Consider the following 22,463-nt stretch of genomic DNA (forward strand, 5'->3'; position numbering starts at 1 on the left):
TCGGCCGCAAGTACCGGACCGAGCACAGTGCAGGGAGCCGGGCTTCTAGCATCATAGTTATGTACGATGCTAGGAGTCCCTGCCTCACTGCAGGACAACTGTCCCGTACTGTAATCATGTTTTCAGTACGGTACAGTAGTTCCATGGAGAGGCACGGACTCCTAGCATCGTACATAACTATGATGCTAGGAGCCCGGCTCCATGCAGTGTGTTCGGTCCGGGATTAGCGTCCGAAATACGATCCGTCCATTACGGACGTAATGTGCTCGTGTGAATCCAGCCTTAATCTTACATACCATTCCCTCTTTGTAAAATTAGATTGTTTGCAGTAGAAAAATCTTTATTACACTTATTTACAGTTTAGCTGCAGATTTAATTTCGATATTCACATTTTCTATCTGAGGGTATTATTTCCTGAAATATGTTACACTGGAGTCATTTTATGGCAGTTTGTGAGAAACCTTGATGCAAACATTTGGTGACATAAGTATATGCCAGACTCAGAACATCACAAAACAGGTACACTATAAAAAAAAAATATGGGCATCTAGAAGATGGAATGGGTGCTAATTGTGCCCACTATATGGCATCTCTGATCTCCAATACCTCCACGTAAAATTGCATTGTGAATCAAACGTTAGTGAAAAAGTGCTACCAAAATCAAAGCTGAGTTACTACCTAAACTCTCGCTGAGTCAGCGGTGCGTTTTCCACACACACACACACACACACACACACACACACACACACACACACACACACACACACACACACACACACACACACACACACACACACCCTTTATATTATTGAATCCCAGCACAGAAAAGACATTTCCAAGCGTTGTATGAGAATGGTTTCCCCCTTCCCTGTGCTAGGACCCATTCCAGTTCTTGGTAGAGAAGTGTTGGGACTTCTCGTGTGAGTGCCTTTCGAATTGAGACAAAGCATTTTGTATTTTTCTTTCTAGAAATAAAAGTAAAGTAAATATATTAAGAGGACAGGATTGGGTGTTTAATGGTTGGTATAAAGCAGCCGGCGTTGTTAACCTTTTCAAGGCTAGAACCATTGGCTTTTGTCCTTCATGGTTGAGCTCTGAGAAGTGTTTTCCATGACAATCATATTGGAGGTGAATCATTGCATCTTAGCCAATGATTAATCTCCACATTTTTGGGGAAATCCCTTAGGGCCCTTTGACACCAGCCAATTATCAGGCAAACAAGCGTTCACAAGAACGCTTGTTCCCGATAATTGCCCTGTGTAAACAGGCCAACGATCAGCCGATGAACGAGCAAACGCTCGTTCGTTGGCTGATTGTATCATTTTAAATGCCTTAAATATTATCGTTGTCGGCAGCACATCTCTCTGTAAACAGGGAGACGCGCTGCCGACATGATAGAAATGTATGAGGACGAGTGATCGGAGTAACGAGCACTCGTCCCCATACTAGCTCCTTGTGAAAGGAGCAAACGAGCGCTGATCAACGAGCTGTCTCGTTGATCGGCGCTCGAAGTACTGGCCAAAATGGGCCCGTGTAAAAGGACCTTAACCATTAAATGGATGATACGTCCATTAAATTTGGAATAACCGTGACTTGCCTTTTTTTTCCAATTAGTAGGTTTTGCTATTGTAGTCTGCACCCATGTTTACAGAAGTCATAATGTACTATAATATCAGGACCCTCAGTTACAGTAAGTAGTGAGTTTGTGTTTGCTTTTAACTACCAATTATTCACAACTCAAATTTATTTCCGTACAGGGCGACTGCACAGCCAAAGTCGCTCAGAATCGGTGGGGGTGATGGCATATCCTTGTTTTATGGTTTGTCCTATAAATCTTTCATAGAATATGTCAGGAAGTCATTCTGAGACTTCACAAGAGGGAAAGGGATGGTAATTGATGCAAATGCCACTCCTAAATGCCCATGCGGTCCAAGCGAAGCATACAATGGGTGACAAAAAAATGGATAAAACTTTGTGTAACTTGTTTTTTTTTTTGTTTTTTTTTTAAATCCCACTTGATAAACATGTCCTTGCTTAATTGTAGTTACTTTTTTATTCCTTGGATCTGAGATATACTTCAACAGAAGGTCAAGGAGTAATACCTGTTCAGGCAGACCCCCCCCCCCCCTCCCCTCGCTATCCATTAGAGATCTCTCTGGAAATAGATGTTGATGGTAGCTTGGTTCAGTGTATTAGTTAGCATAGCTCTTGTGACAAGCTTTGTATATAAAGGTGTGCCATCTAGTGCAGTGCCAAAATATACGCATTTTTATATATTTTCAATTTTATTCATAGGAACACTCCATAAAGGGACATAACTTGGGTACTAGGTGCTACCTGAAATCTCTACTTTGATGTTACCTGTAGTCTAATGATTCCACCCTAAAATGGAGCATTTATAAGCATAAAACATGTCTATTGCTAAACAAAATAGTGGGAGACTAATGGGACTCCTCTTTGTTCCTCTAAAATGTGGTGGCACCTAGGTGGTGACAGAAACTTTTACATGCTAAAGATATCACAGGAACTGGCTCAATAACCGATGTGCCGCCACTCTTTGGGTGGATCCACGCACGGCAGATTTTGTTGCAGAAATTTTCTGCGTCTAAAAATCTGTTCCGTTCATCTGAATGAAGCTTGCAGACATCCATGCGCCTGCTGCCGAAACAATTCCATTAAGATGAATAGTATTGATTTTCAGCCACGTGTGACTGCACCGAGAGGGTTTCTACTTTTTAGTATTCAGATATATTAGAAGATCACATTAGTGAAGTTTCTGGAGATGGGATCCTCAGTGATGTCCCGTCAATTTCAGAGTCAGTTCTATTTAGAATAGTGGCACATGTGTAACGTGGCAGAGATTAATGCTGCCATCTCTCCATTTAGGACTCCCACCAATGTGACCATCTGAAATGTCTGAATGAAAAAAATAGGAAACCTAGTTTAAATCTAGTGGAAGGGATAAGTACATTAGAGGAGAGACCCAGCCAAGGCAGTTTCCGTGTTGTCATTGTGGAAACATTTGTACAGTATCTGTTTTATAATCCTACATCAATCTCTATAATGTGTTTAATAGAAAACCTTCCCTTTTTACTATTTATTCCAACGAAGTGTAATATCCTTGTCTGACTATTGTGTTGTATAGTGGGTGTATGTGTATGGGGTTTCTAACTTGTTTTTACTGCAATTGTTCAAATAAAACTTTTGTTAATATTTGAAAATAAAATGTTATTTGTGGACAAAGTATGTGTTCTAGTTTTAATTTCAAAAGATGTTTGCTTGACAATTTATCAGTCAGGAGACTCTGCTAAATTCTAATGGTCAGCAGGGCCGTTTATACCACTAGGCACATTAGATCTGCTTGCGGGAAGGAGGGGTGAGGCTATTTAAAAAAAATGTTCACAAGCATGTTTTCAGGCGTAAAACACTCGAATTGCATCAAAATACACTTGAAATACGCCTGCAAACAGCTAGCCATTCATTTTAATGGGAAATACGCCTTGTATGAACTACACAGCGTATTTTTACACTGCTGAATTAAAACACTAGGCGTCTTTTTACGTAGCATATGTCACTTCTTGTAGCTATTTTCGAGCTGTTTTTTTCATTGAAGTCTTTCCCATTGACGCTCCAAAAACTCACCTCAAAATACACTTGCAAAATGAAAAAAAAAAAACGCTTTAAAAATACGCTAGTAAATGCCTTGTTTTCAGAGGCCGATTTCTCTTGATATGAGCCTAGTATTTTTCAGCCTGTAAAATATGCCAAGTAAACTTAGTCTTACTATAAAAACCAGTGTCTTTTTCAGGCGGGGGAGGGAGGGCTGGGAAATGGCATAGATTGGTGAAGCGAATTTGTGGAGCATATATCCCTCCCACTCTCGACGATTGGTAGAGCAGCAGGGGGCTTCTAATCAACATCGCCGAGGAAGTGCCACCTGTCACAGCAGAGGACGAGGAAGTCCGGCCATTGGCTGAGGGTATGTCCTACTATGCGATCTCCATGACGTCCTGTCCTGGCGACTCCCACAGACTCTCCTCCCAGCATTTCAACAAAGGGATCCACATGAGGAATCATGCGTGAGTTACTAATGTGGGGAGTAGGGGTATCTGGGGCTATTGCCTGTGCTAGAATCCAACATCGCAGTGGACATGTGTGGTTTTGTTCAGACAGCACTCGTTTTCTCAGGTGCTCGAAATAGAGTCCCAACCCAGTTGTAGACAGAATTTTATTAGACACACAATTGGAATATTTAGCGTAGATTTATTTCAATCTTTTCTTTTTTCAATATATGCCAGTGGCTACATGTGCAACGTTTCGGTCGTGAGACCTTCGTCGGGCACTAAAGAAACATATATAGAAACATTGGCTGGACGTGGAACCATCCGTGCAGAGGGAAATTGTGGGAATGCTAAACCATAACATTCTGATGGAGTATAAAATATTTTCGAAAAGGGGCAATGAGAAGAAATTTGATAAGCAGTGGGGCAGATGGTTGGCCTGTGGTGGGGTGGTGTCCTCTGAACTGAGCAGAATACGGATGCAAGTCCTCTAAGGGACCAGCAGCGGTCACTTTCAGAGCAGATGGGGGGGGGGGGATATTGCTAATGGAACTGTTTTTCTTTTATGTATCAAGTGTTACTGTTGGAGATACTGTTGGGTGCTGTGCTGGGCTTGGGGGGGGGGAGGAAATGTTGGGGATTTTTCTGTCATGATGGAACTATTGTACATGATTCTGATACAAATGATGTATGATTGTCAATGTCTTATTGTTTGTGTTAATAAAATCGGATTGATTTAAAAAAAGAAACAGGTAATTATAGCATATTACACAAATTCCATACAAAAATACAGGATGTGTAATACATAGACTGCATTGAAGAAGATATATACAAAGAAACAGTTACAATGTTGGGTAATAAAAAAGGAAGGAAAGGTGTCAAGCATCCTGAGACCGTAAGCGCACCAAATGAAATATAGGTCATATTATGAAGACACAATGTGTTATATGTGTAGCTGCAAATATATGTAGGTATGTAATAGTGAATTAATCTGCTCCATCTAAATGTGGTCTTGCAGGGTCAACAAGTGGGTGTTGATAGTACCAATGGGCCAGGGGTGTCGATGTGCCAATTGTATATGCACCATGAGGGTGGATGTGGGTACCCGCGGGAAGTAGTTATCTAGGAGGCAGTTAAGGGAATACGTCAATATCAAAATGAAAGGACTATAAGATACACTTATATGAAACCTATGTAAAACGCCAAATGTAGACCGGGTGGACTCTAAGGTCGGATACATTCATGATGAAACAAAAAATACATACGTATATCAAAGTATTAAGTAGTAAATGGAACCACAATGAAAAGAACTATGAAAAAACAATGCATTTTAAGATAAAGAAACACTATTGGATGCTGATAAATAAGGTTTAGACATACCTGAACCGTACTAGGAACTGGTTTAGCGATTATGCTGGCGCTACTATGATAGAATTGGCGACTCACCGCTCTCTATGGCGCTAGTATTCCCTACTTAGATCATGCCATATATACCCTGAAGGTAGGGAATATGGCGCCTATGCTTGTGGGGACGTCATGTGTGGTGTCAGCGCTTTTGCTTTGGAATGCTCGGCAAGATGGCCGTGCGTTCCACGGTGGAGACAGTGGGAGACGTGGAACGTGTGCGCAGAGCGCCATCTGGGCCGGCGTTGTCAAGGTGACGTGTGATGCAGACCAGAGACTCGCCGTTCCGGTACAGAAGCGGCCATGCAGGATAAAAAAAATAAGGTAATATGTGTGTGTAGAAAAACGATGAATGTCTTATCAAGACCAGGTGAAACTTGGAGGTGATATTTTTGGATCGGGAAATTTTGATTATTGGAAATTTGGTAACCTCCTACTGTAAACATGACAGATGGTAAACCTGTTGTGGAGAGTGGAGACAGGATGAAAATTGGTTGGCTCTAGTATTCCCTATTATATAAAGGATACCGTGTCAATGGTGGATAGGTCAGATGGTCGTGAAAGCAGTCCCCCTTCCGGTACAGAAAGGTTTAGCGGGTCTGTGATGGGGAGAAAATGCAGATTATTATGCTTGATATGTCATTTACATTCAGATACAGTAAAGTAATAGTCCGTCACAGTACTATACGTTAATACAAGCATCGCAGATGTACAGTCAACATATTCTGGTGGATGTTTTTAGAGAAAACTGCTAATCGTACTCCCTGTTAAGACCCTTAGGTTCCAGGGTCTAGAGTTTGTGTATCCAGAATGCTTCCCTGCGTTTGAGTTGTTTGATTCTATCCCCCCCCCCCCTCTTCTAGGTGCTGGAACATGTTCGATCACCTGGAACATTAACTGTGAGATGTTATGTTTGTATTTGGAAAAATGTGCGGGAATGGGTAGTAGCGTTTTGCCACAGCGTATGTTTGACTTATGTTGGCCAATCCTCTCCTTGATCCGTTGGGTGGTTTCCCCTATGTATGCTAAACCACAGGGACATTTGATCATGTAAATAACATAATTGGTATTGCAATTAAAATGGTCTCGTATCGGGATGTTCTGGCCGGATAGAGGGTGATGGATTCCATTTCCCTTGATGATATGTGAGCATTGCAAACACGATCTGCATGGAAATGTTCCCATCTTGGGTGTATTCAGGAATGTTTGTCTGGATGTTTTTTTTGGATGATCTGATGATGTCTGCTCTGACAATTTTGTCCGAGGTTTTTTTAGAGCATGGTAAGGGGGATTTAAATTCTGTGACTTGCGGGTATGCCTCTCTAAGTAGGGGCCAGTGTTTCCTAATGCGATGAATCTTGTGTGCGCAGGGGTGATAAACATGAATGAAAGGGATACGTTTTGGTTTTTCCCTGGTGTGAGGGGTGTTTGATAATTGTGCTGCATGTAGGACCTTTTTAGGGTAACCGCTTAGACCTCCAAGATGTGGAACAACCTCCCGGCCGAGTTCCTGTAAAGACTGTACCTGGAAGAATTGATGCTGTTCTAAAGGCAAAGGGCGGTCACACCAAATATTGATTTGATTTAGATTTATCTTCTGTTCATTCACTTTTTATATTTTGGTGACTGATAAAAAATATATATATATTTACCCTTCTATTATTGAAAGCATTCCTACCCGATAAATTTTTTCACAATCGCCTAAGTCCTCATACCCACTTAAGTTATATTCTTAGTTTTTTTTTTAAGGATAGCCCCCTGACACATTCATTTCTATGGGGCCACGCACACTTCTGTTATTTAACGGAACCGTGTGGGCATTCTCACAAAAATATGACCGGCCCTACTCTCCGTTTGACGGAACAGTCTCGGCCTTCTCATTCATTTGGTCCGTGAAACAACGGACTGCACACGGACGCCAGCAGTATTATAGTAGTTATATTCTTGTATATAGGGGGCAATATTATAGTAGTTATATTCTTGTATATAGGGGGCAGTATTATAGTAGTTATATTCTTGTATGTAGGGGGCAGTATTATAGTAGTTATATTCTTGTATATAGGGGGCAGTATTATAGTAGTTATATTCTTGTATGTAGGGGGCAGTATTATAGTAGTTATATTCTTGTATGTAGGGGGCAGTATTATAGTAGTTATATTCTTGTATATAGGGGGCAGTATTATAGTAGTTATATTCTTGTATATAGGGGGCAGTATTATAGTAGTTATATTCTTCTATATAGGGGGCAGTATTATAGTAGTTATATTCTTGTATATAGGGGGCAATATTATATTAGTTATATTCTTGTATATAGGAGCAGTATTATATTAGTTATATTCTTGTATATAGGGGGCAGTATTGTAGGTAGTTATGTCCTTCCATGTCTAATTAGTTGTTTGTATAAAAAGCTTAATGATGGTAAATTTGGTACCATTAACCTAAACCATAAATGTGCTCCGCAGTTGTCACTTATTTTCCTCTGATATACATGGCAGGTCATACATACAAAGTACATTACTCAGTAGGAGGCGACGATGAGCACAGGTGAAAGTTCCTGTAAGGTATAACGTAAAACCTGTTTTCTATGTATCTGCCTATACAGTATATACAACAGACGTTATTTAGAGCGTTAGTTCTGAGACACTCACCCCCTTCGGGACAACCTGATGTCCGAATCTGTGTCTACAAACCGCTTCAGGCGGAACATGTCCCTGATTTCTTGATTATAGAACGCTAGAATCCCCCCAAACAGCAGCACGTCAGCCGGGTAGACTGTCCTAGTCTCCGGTAACCTGGAACAGCAGAAGAATATGAGAAGCTGCAGCTACAATAATCTCTGCAAACATCAAAAAATCAGAGCAACCCAAATGTCTTTGTAGTGCAGCTGGAGTTCACAAGGTGGCGCTCACCCAATGAAAGATTTACATTTACTGCAACCCTATAAAATAAATATATATATATACCGTATATATATATATATATATATATATATATATATATTTATTCAGTAGTGCTTGAAAGTTTGTGAACCCTCCAGAATTTTTTATATTTCTACATAAATTTGACCTTAATTGATTTAATGCGGACGTTTTTCAAAACGGCTGCATAAAAAAAACGGGCAAATTGGAACAGAATGCAGTTTTTCACATTGAAATCAATGGGCAGATGTTTGGAGGCATCCTGCTTCCGATTTTTCGGCCAGCAAAACGGTCAAAAATAAGCCGTATGAACATGTTTTAATAAATGGGATGAAAATCAGTTGTGAGGGGGCGACCGCTTCTATTTAACCCCTTACCGCCGGCAGCAATTTTTCAGATTTTCATTAAAAAAATTTCCTCCCCCATCTTCCAAACACCGTAACTTTTTTCATTTCCATCGAAATAGCCGTATGAGGGCTTGATTTTTGCAGGAGGACTTGTAGTTTTTCAAGGCGCCATTTATTGTACCGCGTGATGTTACTGGGGAAAAATTCTTTGTGGGGTGGAAAATGTTTTTGCGATGTTTACCGTGCAATTAAAACATCATGTTAACTTTATTCTGCGGGTCAGTACGATTACGGTGATACCAAATGTATATTCTTTTTTATGTTTTACTACTTTTACAAAGAAAAAACGAATTGTAAAAAATAAAAAAAAATTTGTGTCGACTAATTCTGAGAGCTGCAACGTTTTTATTTCCCCCTTGATTTATTTTTGTGCGGCGAGCCGTTTCCATTGGTACCATTGTGGGGTACAGACATGTTTTTGATAACATTTTATGTGGGAGATGAGGTGACCAAAAAACAAAGATTCTGGCGGTTTACTTTTTTTTTTTTTTTACGGTGTTTACTGTGCGCATTAAATAATATTATATTGTAGGGGTCAGTTCACACGTAGCGTAAATACTACAGATTTGTAATTAGTTGTGTAAAATTGGCAGCATAATACAGTAGCAGCAGAGCGGGTGAGATATGAACAAACCTCCTCCACGCGCTGCGTAATAAATTTGAAAAAAATGCCAAAAAAAGCTAAAATTGATCTGCGGCGTGTTTTTTTTAATCCGCAGCATGTCCTCTGTATTTGCATAATCGCTGCTTTTGTGTTGCGGGTTTTCCCCGTTGAATTGGATTGGGGAGGTAAAATCCACAACACATAACAGATGTTGCGTTTTTTTCGCAGAGTTCGCAGCGATTCCGTCGCAAAACAAAGCCCCTGCAACTCAGAAAAAAAAAATCTTATACTTACCCAGAATTCTGTGGTTTTTCCTCTAGGCCAGCCTCCTGGGATGACTTTTCATCCCATGTGACGCTGCACCCAATCACAGGCTGCAGCGGTCATGTAGGATGAAACATCAGGATGCTTTGCCATGGCTACGTAAGTATGAAACACTTTTTTTAAGTGGTTTTCCGCAGCGGACATTCCGGCCAAAAAAATGCTCCACAATTTGATGCAGGTTTTCTTCCGGAATTCCCAGTGGCAACCAGGGCGGATATTCTGTGTGCTTTTACGCAGCGTTTCTGCTTTGTGTGAACTTACCCTGAACGTTCAGACTTTTACGGATGCGGTGATATTATTATTTATTTATTTTTACAATGCTTTAGGGATAAAAAAAATAAATTAATTTTAATATATATATATATATATATTTTTTTGGGTATGTAAAAAAACAGAAAACTTTATTTAACGGATTTTTACTTTTTTTTAAATTATATTTATTAGTGATACTAAGGGACTTGAACCAGCGATCATTGGATCACTAGCACTATATACTGCAAGACTTAATGGGAGTACAAAGATGGGGGCTCTTCCAACCATTGGCACCCAGAGATCGCATTGCGGGGGGCCGATGGGCTGTCAGAGGGTCGACCATCATTGCATTACCCCACCGAGCTGAGCTTTATGAGAGAGCGGTCAGAAATAAACCTCTCCTCAGTAACAGACACATGAAAGCCGGCTGGAGATTGCAAAAAAACATCTAAAGGACCTCAGACTGTGAGAAACATGATTCTGGGGTCTGATGAAAGCAAGATCGAACTTTTTTCTAAGCGTCATGTCTGGAGGACACCAGGCACCTGCCCTATACCATCCCTACAGTGAAGCATGGTGGAGGGGGCAGCATCATGCTAGGGGGTGTTCTTCAGCAGCTGGGACAGGGAGACTGGTCAGGGATGAGGGAAAGATGAATGGAGCAAAGTACAGAGATATTCTCAATGAAAACCTGATCCAGAGTGCTTTGGGGCGAAGGTTCACCTTCCAACAAGACAATGACACTAAGCACACAGCCAAGACAACGCAGGAGAGGCTGGGGGACAACGCAGGAGAGGCTGGGGGACAACGCAGGAGAGGCTGGGGGACAACGCAGGATATTCAGGGGGACCAGGCGGGGGGGACAACTCTGTAAATGTCCTTGAGTGACCCGGCCAGAGCCCTGACTTGTGACCAATTGATCATCTCTGGATAGACCTGATTATGGCCTCCACCGACGTCACCTGACAGAAAATCCCCAAATCCAGATGTACAAACCTTGTCGTATCAAACCAAGAAGACTGGAGGCTGTTATCACTGCCAAAGATGCTTCACCTAATCCTGAGTAAGGGTATGTTCACACGGCCTATTTCCGGACGTTTTTTGGGCTGGAAACGCCTGGAAAACGGCCAAAAAAATCGGAAGCAGAACACCTCCAAACATCTGGCCATTGATTTCAATGGGAAAAACTGCGTTCTGTTCCGACGGGACGTTTTTTTACGCGGCCGTTTTGAAAAATGGCCGCGTAAAAAAAACGCCCGCGATAAAGAAGTGCAGGTCACTTCTTGGGACGTTTTTGGAGCCGTTTTTCATAGACTATAGAAAACAACTCAAAAATCGGCCGTGAAAAATGCAGCGAAAATCACGAGTAGCTTAAAAAACATCTGAAAATCAGGAGTGGTTTTCCCTTGAAAACAGCTCCGTATTTTCAGACGTTTTTGAGTTTGCGTGTGAACATACCCTTAGGGGCAGAAGACTTATGTCAATGCAAGGTTCTAGTTTTTCCTTTTCGATATATTAGCAAAGAAAACTAACATTTTGTTCTCACTTTGTTATTATGGGGTACTGAGCGCAGAACGAGGGGGGAAAAAAAACTTGTATTTTATTTATTTTTTTAGCACAAGGATCAACATAAGAAAATGTGAAAAAAGTGAAAGGGTCTGAAGACTTTCTGAATGCAACGTATAGCGCCGACACTTGCGTTGTGTGGAGCAGGATTGTCCCTTGAGTTGCTCCACGCCTCCCCTGCCTGGCTATGATGCACGGTAAGTCTATGTCATACATTGGGAAGGGAATAAAGAACCGGGATCCATTACAGACCCTAAGAGCCATTGCCCGTGCTCCTGATCGCGTGCGCACACTTGTGCCCGCGCGGTCAGCATGATGTAATTCAATCCGGCACTGAAGACAGAACATGGCAGGTGCTGTGCAGTGCACCCGCCATGTTCTCTATCTACGGGGCCGGCGCCGCTGCTCATTAGCATGGCGCCGGCCGCGTCTCATCTTGCCAGTTGTTACATTCATGTGTTACAATACTAAATAAACAAATTAATGGTATTGATATTTCGATGCATCGTGCCACCCTAGTTCTGAATGGCAAATGTTCCCACTTCTGCAGTGAAGGGGATCAACACATAACAAGGTAGATTTGCCATTCAGGGCTCTAGGAAATCTGGGTGGAAACCCCTGTTTTATGGTCACCCAGCTTTTCTAGGAGCAGATGATTGATTGATTTTAATTTTTTTTTAATTATATTTAAGTTTTGTGCTTTTCTAGTATAAATGAGAATTACGACATCTATGACTCGAGATGAGACAATTTGTCTGGTAAGTTCAGAATTCATTCAAGAGTCTGGGAAAGTTGGGTGACAACAGCTATAACGGACGTCATGCTGGTTGTCACACAGCTTTCCCAGGCCCCTGAATGGTTAACGTGTCCAATGATATATTACGTTCCAGATTTAGTGCATCTAGGTAGATTTGATATTTAGTGCTGCAGGAAAGCTGGGTGACAAGCCCATCAGGATCTGTAATTACATTATATTGATTGTCACCCAGCTTTCCCAGTAACCAATAGTGCGCACAGCCAGAGATCGGTTATAAAGTTGCGCCTGGGGAGTAGATAATGACAATGTGGTGACGTACTTTTCCCAGTATGCACCAGCCAGCTGTAATAGATTTGGATTTCATTGACTTTTGATGGAACATGTAAACACGTGCTTCACCTATAGGGGGCGCTGAGTCTACAAAATTCCTAGGTCAGGATCTCTGCCTATAGTCATTGGGTGACATCACTAATCCATAATTTTTTGCGTCTGCAGATTCTACTGAGGGTGCTGTTCTATGTGACTCTTTGGAGGGTGGTTCTTAATAACGACTCGAGGTGACAAGTTCTATGATAATTGTGGCGCTGGTGACTGTCGGGTTGATGTGACATTTGTTGTAATAAACGTATTATCACTTGTGTCAGTATTTTTATTTCTACAGTAAGTTCCTCCTTAGCCATTGTGGTTTCTCCCTTCTGAGAGTTTACCCCTCCAGGACCAAACTAAACTATAGCAGAATTTATATTATGTTGTTCCAGCCTTGCAAAATCAAAGTCTATTTAAAGTAATTTCATAAAAATGAAATGTCCCTTTAAGTAATCCCTGCCATTAAGCAGCCATGTATTCTCCCGCTACCACCTAGTGACCAGTTTGAGGTATTTCCTGATGGTCAGTAAGGGGTAGACTGTGTCACAGGGCATGGAGAGAGAAGAATCCCATGTACTAGGTCATGAATTTCATTCCCTTGTCACTTGGATCCGCCTACCTGGCAGCCATTTTGAATAATTTACCTTTCCACCAATAGAAATGTGTACGATTTGCATAATTTCCCAGAATGCATTACTGAAATCCTCCCTAAGTTGACTGAGTTTCGAAAAGAATAAATTAAATGGAAGAAAAACTTGAAAATGCAGCTTCTGTGGGCCGGCGAGGTTTCTAGTGGGGATTCTGGTGGATCGAGGCCCAGGACACGTCCAGTTCTGCTCTAGTACACTTGAAGCCCAGCGCTCAATTCACAGAAAACATTATAAAAAGAAAATAAATAAATAATTATTTTCTATATTTTTAAATGTACAAGAGTAAGGAACCTGATACCATTTTATGAGTTATAATGATAGAAGTTTTAATAAAGCAATAAAGCATTTACAGCTCTTGCTTAAAAAAAACTAAATAAGCCTCTTTGCTTGACCGGCACCACTCATACCAGGAGGCCTGTGGCCACCGCATATAGCAGCTGCTCAGATCATCAACCAGTGAGTAAGACTCCAGCTCGCAAGGCCTCTACAAGTGCAGTATAATACACTGTACATAACAACACGTGCACTCTAACAGGGACACCTTCAGTGGGAGATTTACTTAATTTAAGGAGAGTTTCAAGCAATGCACCATGGGAAAATATGCGCATTACTTCTTCGGCACCAAACTATTGCAGAATTTATATTACATGGTTCCAGCCTTGCAAACCCGAAGTCTATTTAAAGTCATTTCATAAAAATCAAGTACCCCTTTAAGTGATCCCTGCCAGTAAGCAGCCATGTATCCTCCCGCTACCACCCATTGACCAGGTTGAGACATGCCCTGATGGTCAGTAAGGGGTAGACTCTGCTCTGCATCACAGGGCATGGAGAGAGAAGTGCCCGATTTGCATAATTTCCCACAATGCATTGCTGAAATTCTCCCTAAATTGACTAATTTTCAAAAATAATAAATTACAAGGAGGAAAAGCTTGAGGCTGGAGAGGTTTCTAGTAGGTGAGGCGCTCACTGGGTGTAAATTCGCTGAAAATGTCATAAATTATATATATTGTTTCCACCTGAGAAAGATTCTTTATTTCTTTTCATTAATCTATAAATTATAATAAAGCATTTATACAACAAACTGGAAATAGTGGTGCCGGTCAACAGTAGCCACTCAGAGCCTCAATCTGTGCGAAAGACCTTCACAAGAGCAGAATAACACACTGTATTAAACAAGTGCACTCTAACAGGGATACCTACACTGCGAAATCTACTTAATTTAAGGAGAGGTTCATGGGAAAATATGCACATATTCAAGCAATGTACCATGGGAAAAATATGCAAACATGTATATTCCCTCTACCAGCCAGTGACCAGGGTGAAGTACTTTCATGATGGTCAGTTCGGGGCAGACTGTGTGTAAAATTCATTCCCGCGATACATGAACCGCCTACCTGGAAGACATTTTGAATAATTTAAATCTCCACAATTAGAAATGTGCATGATTTGCGTAATTTCCCACATTGCATTGCTGCAATTCTCCCTAAGTTTACAAAGTTTTGGAAAAGAACAATTCAATGGAGGAAAAACTTGAAAATGTGGCATTCTGCTGGGAAGGTTGGTGGTGGGGGTGCACAGCAGAGCATTTGGGCATAAATATTTGAACAAAACAATTGGAGTGTGTAAATTTTGTTAGGGCGTTTAATTCATCATTCCAAATATTTTTTTATTATTCTTAATTGGACTCTTTAATATATAACAAAATCTTTTGCATTAAATGGTTGAGGAACCAACTTGCCCCTTAGCGTGACCGGCACCAGTCATACCAGAAGTCCTCCTACCACCACACACAGTAGCAGCTCAGAGTAAGACTCCAGGCTGCAGGACCTCCACAAGTGTAGAACAATACATCCTATAACATAGAAACAAACTCTGACAGGGACACCTTCCATGGCACATTTATCTAAGTTAGGGAGAAATCAACCAATGTAGCACAGGAAATTATTCAAATCTGAATGGGGGGGGGGGGATGCGTTATGCACAATTTCCCAAAATGCATTGTTGAAATTCTCCCTAAGTTTACGAAGTTGTGCAAAGAATCAATCAAAAGGAGGCAATGCCTGCGCACACAATGAGGATCAGTCACTATCAGAACACACCTGTTTGTTAAATAATCTATTGAATACATTTTTATTTTTTTCATACATTTAATATGGGGGAATTTGTTCAATTGTCGTCATTGTTTACGGCCCGAAAAACGTCCAAAAACACTCCGTGTGAACGTACCCTAGTGTTAATATTTGTCTATAGACATTGCTGTATACTGGATTTGATGCGTCTGGTAACAATGGGCGTGGCTAATTCCCCCAAATCCACCAATTAAAATGGGGCACATACTTTTGAGTCTGTAGCACAGCGGTCTGACGCTGATGGCATGCTGGGACTTGTAGTTTCTGTTGTTGGCAGCACTTATCAAATTAAAGGAGAACTCCTCCCAAAGTGTGATTATAAATAGAGATTAATGGTCACCAGGACAACACAGAACAGAGCCAAGAATACCTCGCGAGAGTCATCTATACAGATACACTCAGCAGCGTATGTGCATCATCCATTTACGAATGCACTAACGCCATCTTGAAAGAGGGAATGCCAATATGTTGGTAAGTTAAAATATAAACTTAATCAATCTATGGTGGAGGATCATTGCATGAAAAAGCTAAAAAGTTTAACCTTCAGTAATCTGTATACTGCCACAAATAAGGGTAAAAACGGTCCGTCCACCCATAATAGGCGAACAACGTCACACATTATATTCACTCAGGGTACAGCGTAATAGGCTTTCCGTTCCTAGGTAAAAAAAAAAAGTACACATATTTAGTATTACCGCGTTCGTAACGACTGAAACTATAAAACTATAGTATTATTTTTCCCACATAGTGAACGCAGCAAAAAAAATAATAAAAAAAGTAAAAAAAACAACGCTAGAATCACTATTTTTTGGTCACCACTCCTCCCAAAATATACAATAAAAAGTGATCAAAAAGTTGCATGTACCCCAAATGGTACCAATGAAAACTACATCTCGTCCCACAAAAAACAAGCCCTTACACAGCTTTTTTTGTCTGAAAAATAAAAAAGTTATGGCTCTCAGAATATGGTGACACAAAAAATGTATTATTTTATAAATAAGTGATTTTATTGTGCAAATGCTGCAAAACATAAAAACACGATATACAAATGGTATCGCCGTAATCATATCGACCCGCCGAATAAAGTAAAATGGTAATTTATAGCCCAGGGTGAACGCCATAAAAAAAAAGAATAAAAAACATTGTCAGAATTGATGGTTTTTGGTCACCTTGCTTGCCAAAAAATGGAATAAAAAGTGATAAAAAAAAAAAATCGCACATACCCCAAAATGGTACCAATGAAAACTACAGATTGTTCCGCAACAAATAAGCCCTCACCCAGCTCTGGTGAAGAAAAACTAAAGAAGTTCTGGCTCTCAGAATACGGCGATGCAAAATGTGCAGTGTTCCAAAAGCAGATAAGATCGGGCGCCATTTATCAGTGCGACACCGGCCACATATCTGCGGATTATTATTTATTTACCCCATTATTATACCCTCTTATATGCCCTGATGTACTCCGCACAGATTACATATGCCCCCACATTATAAACTGAAATACCAGCAAAACGCTAAACAGAACTATTACCAAGCTACATCTGCGCCCCAAAAGCCAAATGCCACGCCCTCCCTTCTGAGCCCTGCAGCGTGCCCAAACAGCCGTTTACGCCCACAGATCTGGCATCGCCATACCCGGGAGAACCCGGATAATATTTTATGAGGTATTTTACTTCAGTGGCACAAACTGGGCACAACATATAGTGCACGAAAATGGCATATCAGTGGAAAATTGTCATTTTCACACTGCACCATCCGCTGCGCATTAACCCCTTCGCACACCACGACATAGCATGTCGTGGTGTGGGGGGTGATGTATGGAGCGCCATACGCTATGGGTGTCAGCTGTGTATTAGAGTTGACACTCAGGACTAACTAACGGACAGGAACAGCGGTCAAGCTTTTACAGGAGCCTGTAAAAATGACAATATACTGCAATACATTAGTATTGCAGTGTATTGTTCCAGCAATATACTGATTGCTGGTTCAAGTCCCCTAGGGGGACTAATAAAATGTGTAAAAACAAAATTAAATAGTCATTATTAGTGAATTTTTTTAAATAAATATTTAAAGTCCCAAAAAAAACCTTTTCACATTTTTTTTCTCTAAAGTAATGTAAAAAAAATACAAAAATACACAAAATTGATATTGCTGCATCCGTAAAAGTCAGAACTATTACAATATACCATTTTACTCGCGCGGGGAAGGCCATGAAATATAAAGAATGTAAAACTGCAAAATCTCTATTTTTTTGTCACCTTGGCTCTACCAAAAATTTTTATAAAAAGTGCTCAAAAAGTTTTATGCACCAAAAAATGGTACCAATAAAAATTACAGCTCGTCCCGCAAAAAATAAGCCCTCACACCACTCTATTGACGGAAAAATAAAAAAGTTATGGCTCTTGGAAAGCGGGGAGGGAAAAACAAAAAAGAAAAAGCAAAAAATGGTTCAGTCCGGAAAGGGTTAATTGCTTTCTAATGAAAAACCATTTAGGACCAAATGTGGGGTATAGCCGTACTCAGGAGAAATTGCTTTACAAATGTTGGCCGTCTTTTTCCTCCTTTATCCTTTGTGAAATTGAAAAAATTCAACATTTTAGTGGAAATAATGTGGATATTCATTTCCACGGCCTAATTCTAATAAATTCTGCAAAAGACCTGTGGGGTCTAAATGCTTACTATACCCCTAGATAGATTTCTTAAGTGGTGTAGTCTCCCAAATGGGGTCACTTGTGGGGGGTTTCCACTGTTTTGGCCTCTCAGGGGCTTTGCAAATGCGACATGACATCCAAAAACCATTTCAGCTAAATTTGAGCTCCAAAAGCCAAATAGAGCTCCTGCCCCTCTAAGCCCCGCTGTGGGTCCAAACAGCAGTTTATAACCACATATGAGTGGCAACTATATCCTCCTTTTCTATAGCAACCTTTGATTTTGAACAGCCTTATCCATGTTACTAATCTAATATCCTTTAAACAGATGCCCTATGCAAGATTGAGTGGGTGGGTTTATAGGCACCTATTCACATTATAGATGTGGATGAGGTGCGTTTTTCACGCCCGTGCAGATTTGTGGCTGATTCAGAGCACAGACGGGTTCGTTCAGATAAAGGCATAATGAGGAAGGTTTCTGCCTGACAAATTAATAGGATTAGGAAAGCAAATGCTAAAATGCCATTGCAAAGCAGCAAACAGGTATTTGAAGCCGCTGGTGCCTCTGGAGTCCCGCGAACCTCAAGGTGTAGGATCCTCCAGAGGTTTGCAAGTGTGCATAAAGCTATTATTCGGCCACCCCTAAACAATGCTCACAAGCAGAAACGGTTGCAGTGGGCTCAGAAATACATGAAGACTAATTTTCAAACCGTGTTGTTTACTGATGAGTGCCGTGCAACCCTGGATGGTCCAGATGGCTGTAGTAGTGAATGGTTGGTGAATGGCCATCATGTCCCAACAAGGCTGCGACGTCAGCAAGGAGGTGGCGGAGTCATGTTTTGGGCTGGAATCATGGGGAGAGAGCTGGTAGGCCCCTTTAGGGTCCCTGACGGTGTGAAAATGACCTCTGCAAAGTACGTGGAGTTTAGGACTGACCACTTTCTTCCGTGGTTCCAAAAGAAGAACCGTTCCTTCCGTAGCAAAATTATCTTCATGCATGACAATGCACCATCTCATGCAACTCATGGTGTGGCCCCCATGTTCCCCTGACCTCAACCCTATTGAGAACCTTTGGAGCATCCTCAAGCAAAATATCTATGAGGTTGGGAGGCAGTTCACATCAATACTCTCAAATTCAATGGATGCAAGAATTGTGAAGGTGATATCAAAGAAGGGGTCTTATGTTAACATGTAACTTGGCCCGCTAAGTTTTTTTTTTAATTGAAAGAGCTTTTCATTTCTGTAAATATGACCTCCAGATGCTGCAAATTCAACAAATTACCATTTAATTTCTCTTTACAACCTTTAAAATGTTTTGATCTCTGTTGTGCATAATAATTTGAAACAGTGCATTTTGAGTTTTTTACTTCTAAAAAAAAAATCTGTTATCATTAGGAGATTTGTTCAATAAAATTTGCATTATACTCCAACGGTTGATGGCTTGAAGATTATACGGACTGTCATTTGCATCGACTATTTAGGAAAATCAGCGAAAAATAACATTTGCATAATAATTTGGAACGCGGTGTAATTCAAATACATTTAGTGTATGCTGCGGACACCAAATTCCGCACCGCAGCCTATGGTCCGCAGCGGAGTTGTCCGCAACGCCTGCACGAAGATAACTAAAAAGGTGTGGAAACCAATGGACAGACTGTCTGCTGCGGATTTTCAGTGCGGACTGTCCGCTGCGGAATTCCACAGCAATTCCGCCACGTGTGAACGTGCCCAAAATTGCAAGATCTCAAGATATATATATATATATTCAAACAGAGAAAGCAGCAGCACTCAATCTCAGTAAGAGAAAGCTTACCTATGTGAACGGGTGCCAGCAAGCTGTCCAGATCCTAGGACTGTATCAATATTCAGGTGAAAAAAATCTTGCAGCACTCCAACAGGATGAATGAAAAAAACTGTGATTTATTCAAGCCAACATACAGAGGTGCGACGTTTCAGTCCAACATTAGGACTTTTTTCAAGCATAATGGTGTGTACAACAGTCATGGTTTATATAGTGTGCATCAAATACAAGCAATCAAGCTCATTACAATAGTATCAAAAATACAAACAGCATTTAGTTACGTGTAAAACAAAAGTTACGGTATCAAAAAATAAAACATTGATACAGAAAGTGACAAGTGACATATTAAAAACATCTAAAAACTTCTATATATTAGAACAACTTAATATAGACCTAATTACAATTTAATCAAATATTCAACAAGATGTGTATCAAGTTACGGCTCTCAGACCACTGACCTATCAAAAGACTGATATTTAATTTATGCAAAGGGCTCGTATGTGTTTGACTCAAGTCCTCCCTATCAGGCATTTATTGTTAGCAGGTGCGCATGCGTCAGGCTGACAGCACCAGGAAGTGACGTCTATAGTATGTTGCCTGGTTACAGGTAATCAACAAACTCCTGACGCCATTGTGCACACATTCGACTAGCAAGAACCGGAAAGAAGTTCCGGAACACGTTGCCAAGTGACAGGTAACAATCAATATTATTGTAAATAGCTTATCAAGCAAAATTTTTCACAAATACATATAGACACAAAATAAATCGAACCACGGAATGACAGAATTTATAAATATTCAGGACATATATATGTCCGAAGATGTCCAGGATCAGTATCAAGAAAAGGTAAAAAACCTGTATATACAAATGTATATGTATGAGAGGGAAGCAGCAACAAAAACGAAGTGCAGCAAATAAATCCATTCATAAAAATGTAATAGAAATTCTATATAATCGATGCCAGTTATAAGGTATATTAAACTGTGGATAAAGGATTCACACGAAAGGGGAGGGATCAGGGTCACAGTTATGTGCTCCATGAAAACCTACACCAAGGTTAGTAGAGCGACAGTATCACACTCCCGTGTGCCAAGTCCAACCACAATAACCAGCAATCATGTATCGAACCCATGAGATCTCCACAGTAGTTTATTAGATCAGTCAGTTTATACACTAATATTTAAATTATTGTTGCGCCCCTTTCACATACATTTAAATAAATATTTTCCAAAACATTAATACATGAAAACTATTCACAGGACATCAAAATTTGAATATCCAATTTCCATCTTCCATTTATTCTTGGTCAATTTTGTATCTTGTGGTCTGAAGTGGTCTACATTCACCTTATGATCTAAAAAATAAAAAAAATAAAGTGTCAAAGATCAAGGTATATATATATATATATACATCTCATATAAAAAAATACAAAACCAAAAAAAATATAATAATAATAGACAAAAGAAGAACATTGCTAGAGGATGAATGCAGATGTCAGAGATTAGTCTCAGAGAGTAGCCCTAGCGACATTAAATTCAACATTGAGACCTTTCGGTCTCAATGTTTCCAAAAGGAAAATCCACTTTAATTCATATTTATGTAGTACTACATTCCTATCACCCCCACTCTGGGGAAATGGAATATGTTCCAAAATCATAAATTTTAAATCTCTTTCGGTATGTCCTAGTTCAAAAAAATGTTTCGCTACAGGCAAATCTTGGTTATTCAACTTAGTTTTGAAGTCGCAGGTGGTTTCACCAACATATAATAACTGGCAGGGGCACCATAACACGTAAATTATCCAATCAGAATCGCACGTAAAGTGCTGTCTAATGTTGTACTTTCTGTGTGTTTGAGGGTGCTCAAATACATTGCCCCTACACATGAGTGGACAATTGATACATTTATAGCAGGGAACATTCCCTGGTTTTAACGATCTCAATAAGGTCTGTTTACCACTACTGGATATCTTACTTGTCTTGGATTTAACCAGTTTGTCACATCGATTTCGAGGTCTCCTAAATGACATAAGAGGTGGGCTGTTAAGCTCACCAATATGTTCATAACTGTTACTAATAATTCGCCAATGTTTATTCAGAATTTGTGAAATGTCCCCGCTCAAATCATTATAGGTGGAAATAAATGGTATCCGATGTTTGTCCACTTTTTTAGTAGTTTTTATTAACTTATCCCTAGGGATACCATCAACTCTTGTTTTATGAGCATATAGTAACCGTTTAGGATATCCTCTTTCTACAAAATTAGATACCAAACGATCTAAGGATGAATCCAATTCAGTAGGGTCATCAACAATACGTTTAAGTCTAACCATCTGACTATATGGTAATGATCTTATCATATTTTTGGGATGGCTACTTTCAAATCTTAAGAGAGTGTTTCGATCCGTATCCTTGGTATATAGCCCAGTAATTAGAACATTATCAACCAATTTTACACAAACATCTAGGAATTCTATTTTCTCAACTGAATAAGTCATTGTGAACTGTAAATTGTCATCGATCTGATTAAGGAATTGATGAAAGTACTGAAGAGAAGCCTCACTATCTGTCCAGATGAG

The 22,463-nt window shown here is 40.2% G+C and overlaps 2 long non-coding RNA genes across 2 annotated transcripts; one reads left to right on the top strand and one right to left on the bottom strand.

Moving 5' to 3' along the window:
• Positions 1-4,139: 4,139 nt before the first annotated feature.
• On the bottom strand, positions 4,140-8,290 carry LOC142659561 (uncharacterized). The gene is made up of 3 exons (XR_012850343.1): positions 8,114-8,290; positions 5,994-6,064; positions 4,140-5,183 (listed from the first exon to the last, which is right to left on the bottom strand). It is a non-coding gene; the product is annotated as an uncharacterized LOC142659561 (long non-coding RNA).
• A 1,441-nt stretch (positions 8,291-9,731) lies between these two features.
• On the top strand, positions 9,732-12,896 carry LOC142658736 (uncharacterized). The gene is made up of 3 exons (XR_012850162.1): positions 9,732-9,817; positions 11,587-11,733; positions 12,789-12,896. It is a non-coding gene; the product is annotated as an uncharacterized LOC142658736 (long non-coding RNA).
• The last annotated feature ends 9,567 nt before the right edge of the window (positions 12,897-22,463 follow it).

Source organism: Rhinoderma darwinii, chromosome 8, assembly GCF_050947455.1.
Source record: "Rhinoderma darwinii isolate aRhiDar2 chromosome 8, aRhiDar2.hap1, whole genome shotgun sequence".
In the NCBI taxonomy this organism is placed as follows: Eukaryota; Metazoa; Chordata; class Amphibia; order Anura; family Rhinodermatidae; genus Rhinoderma; species Rhinoderma darwinii.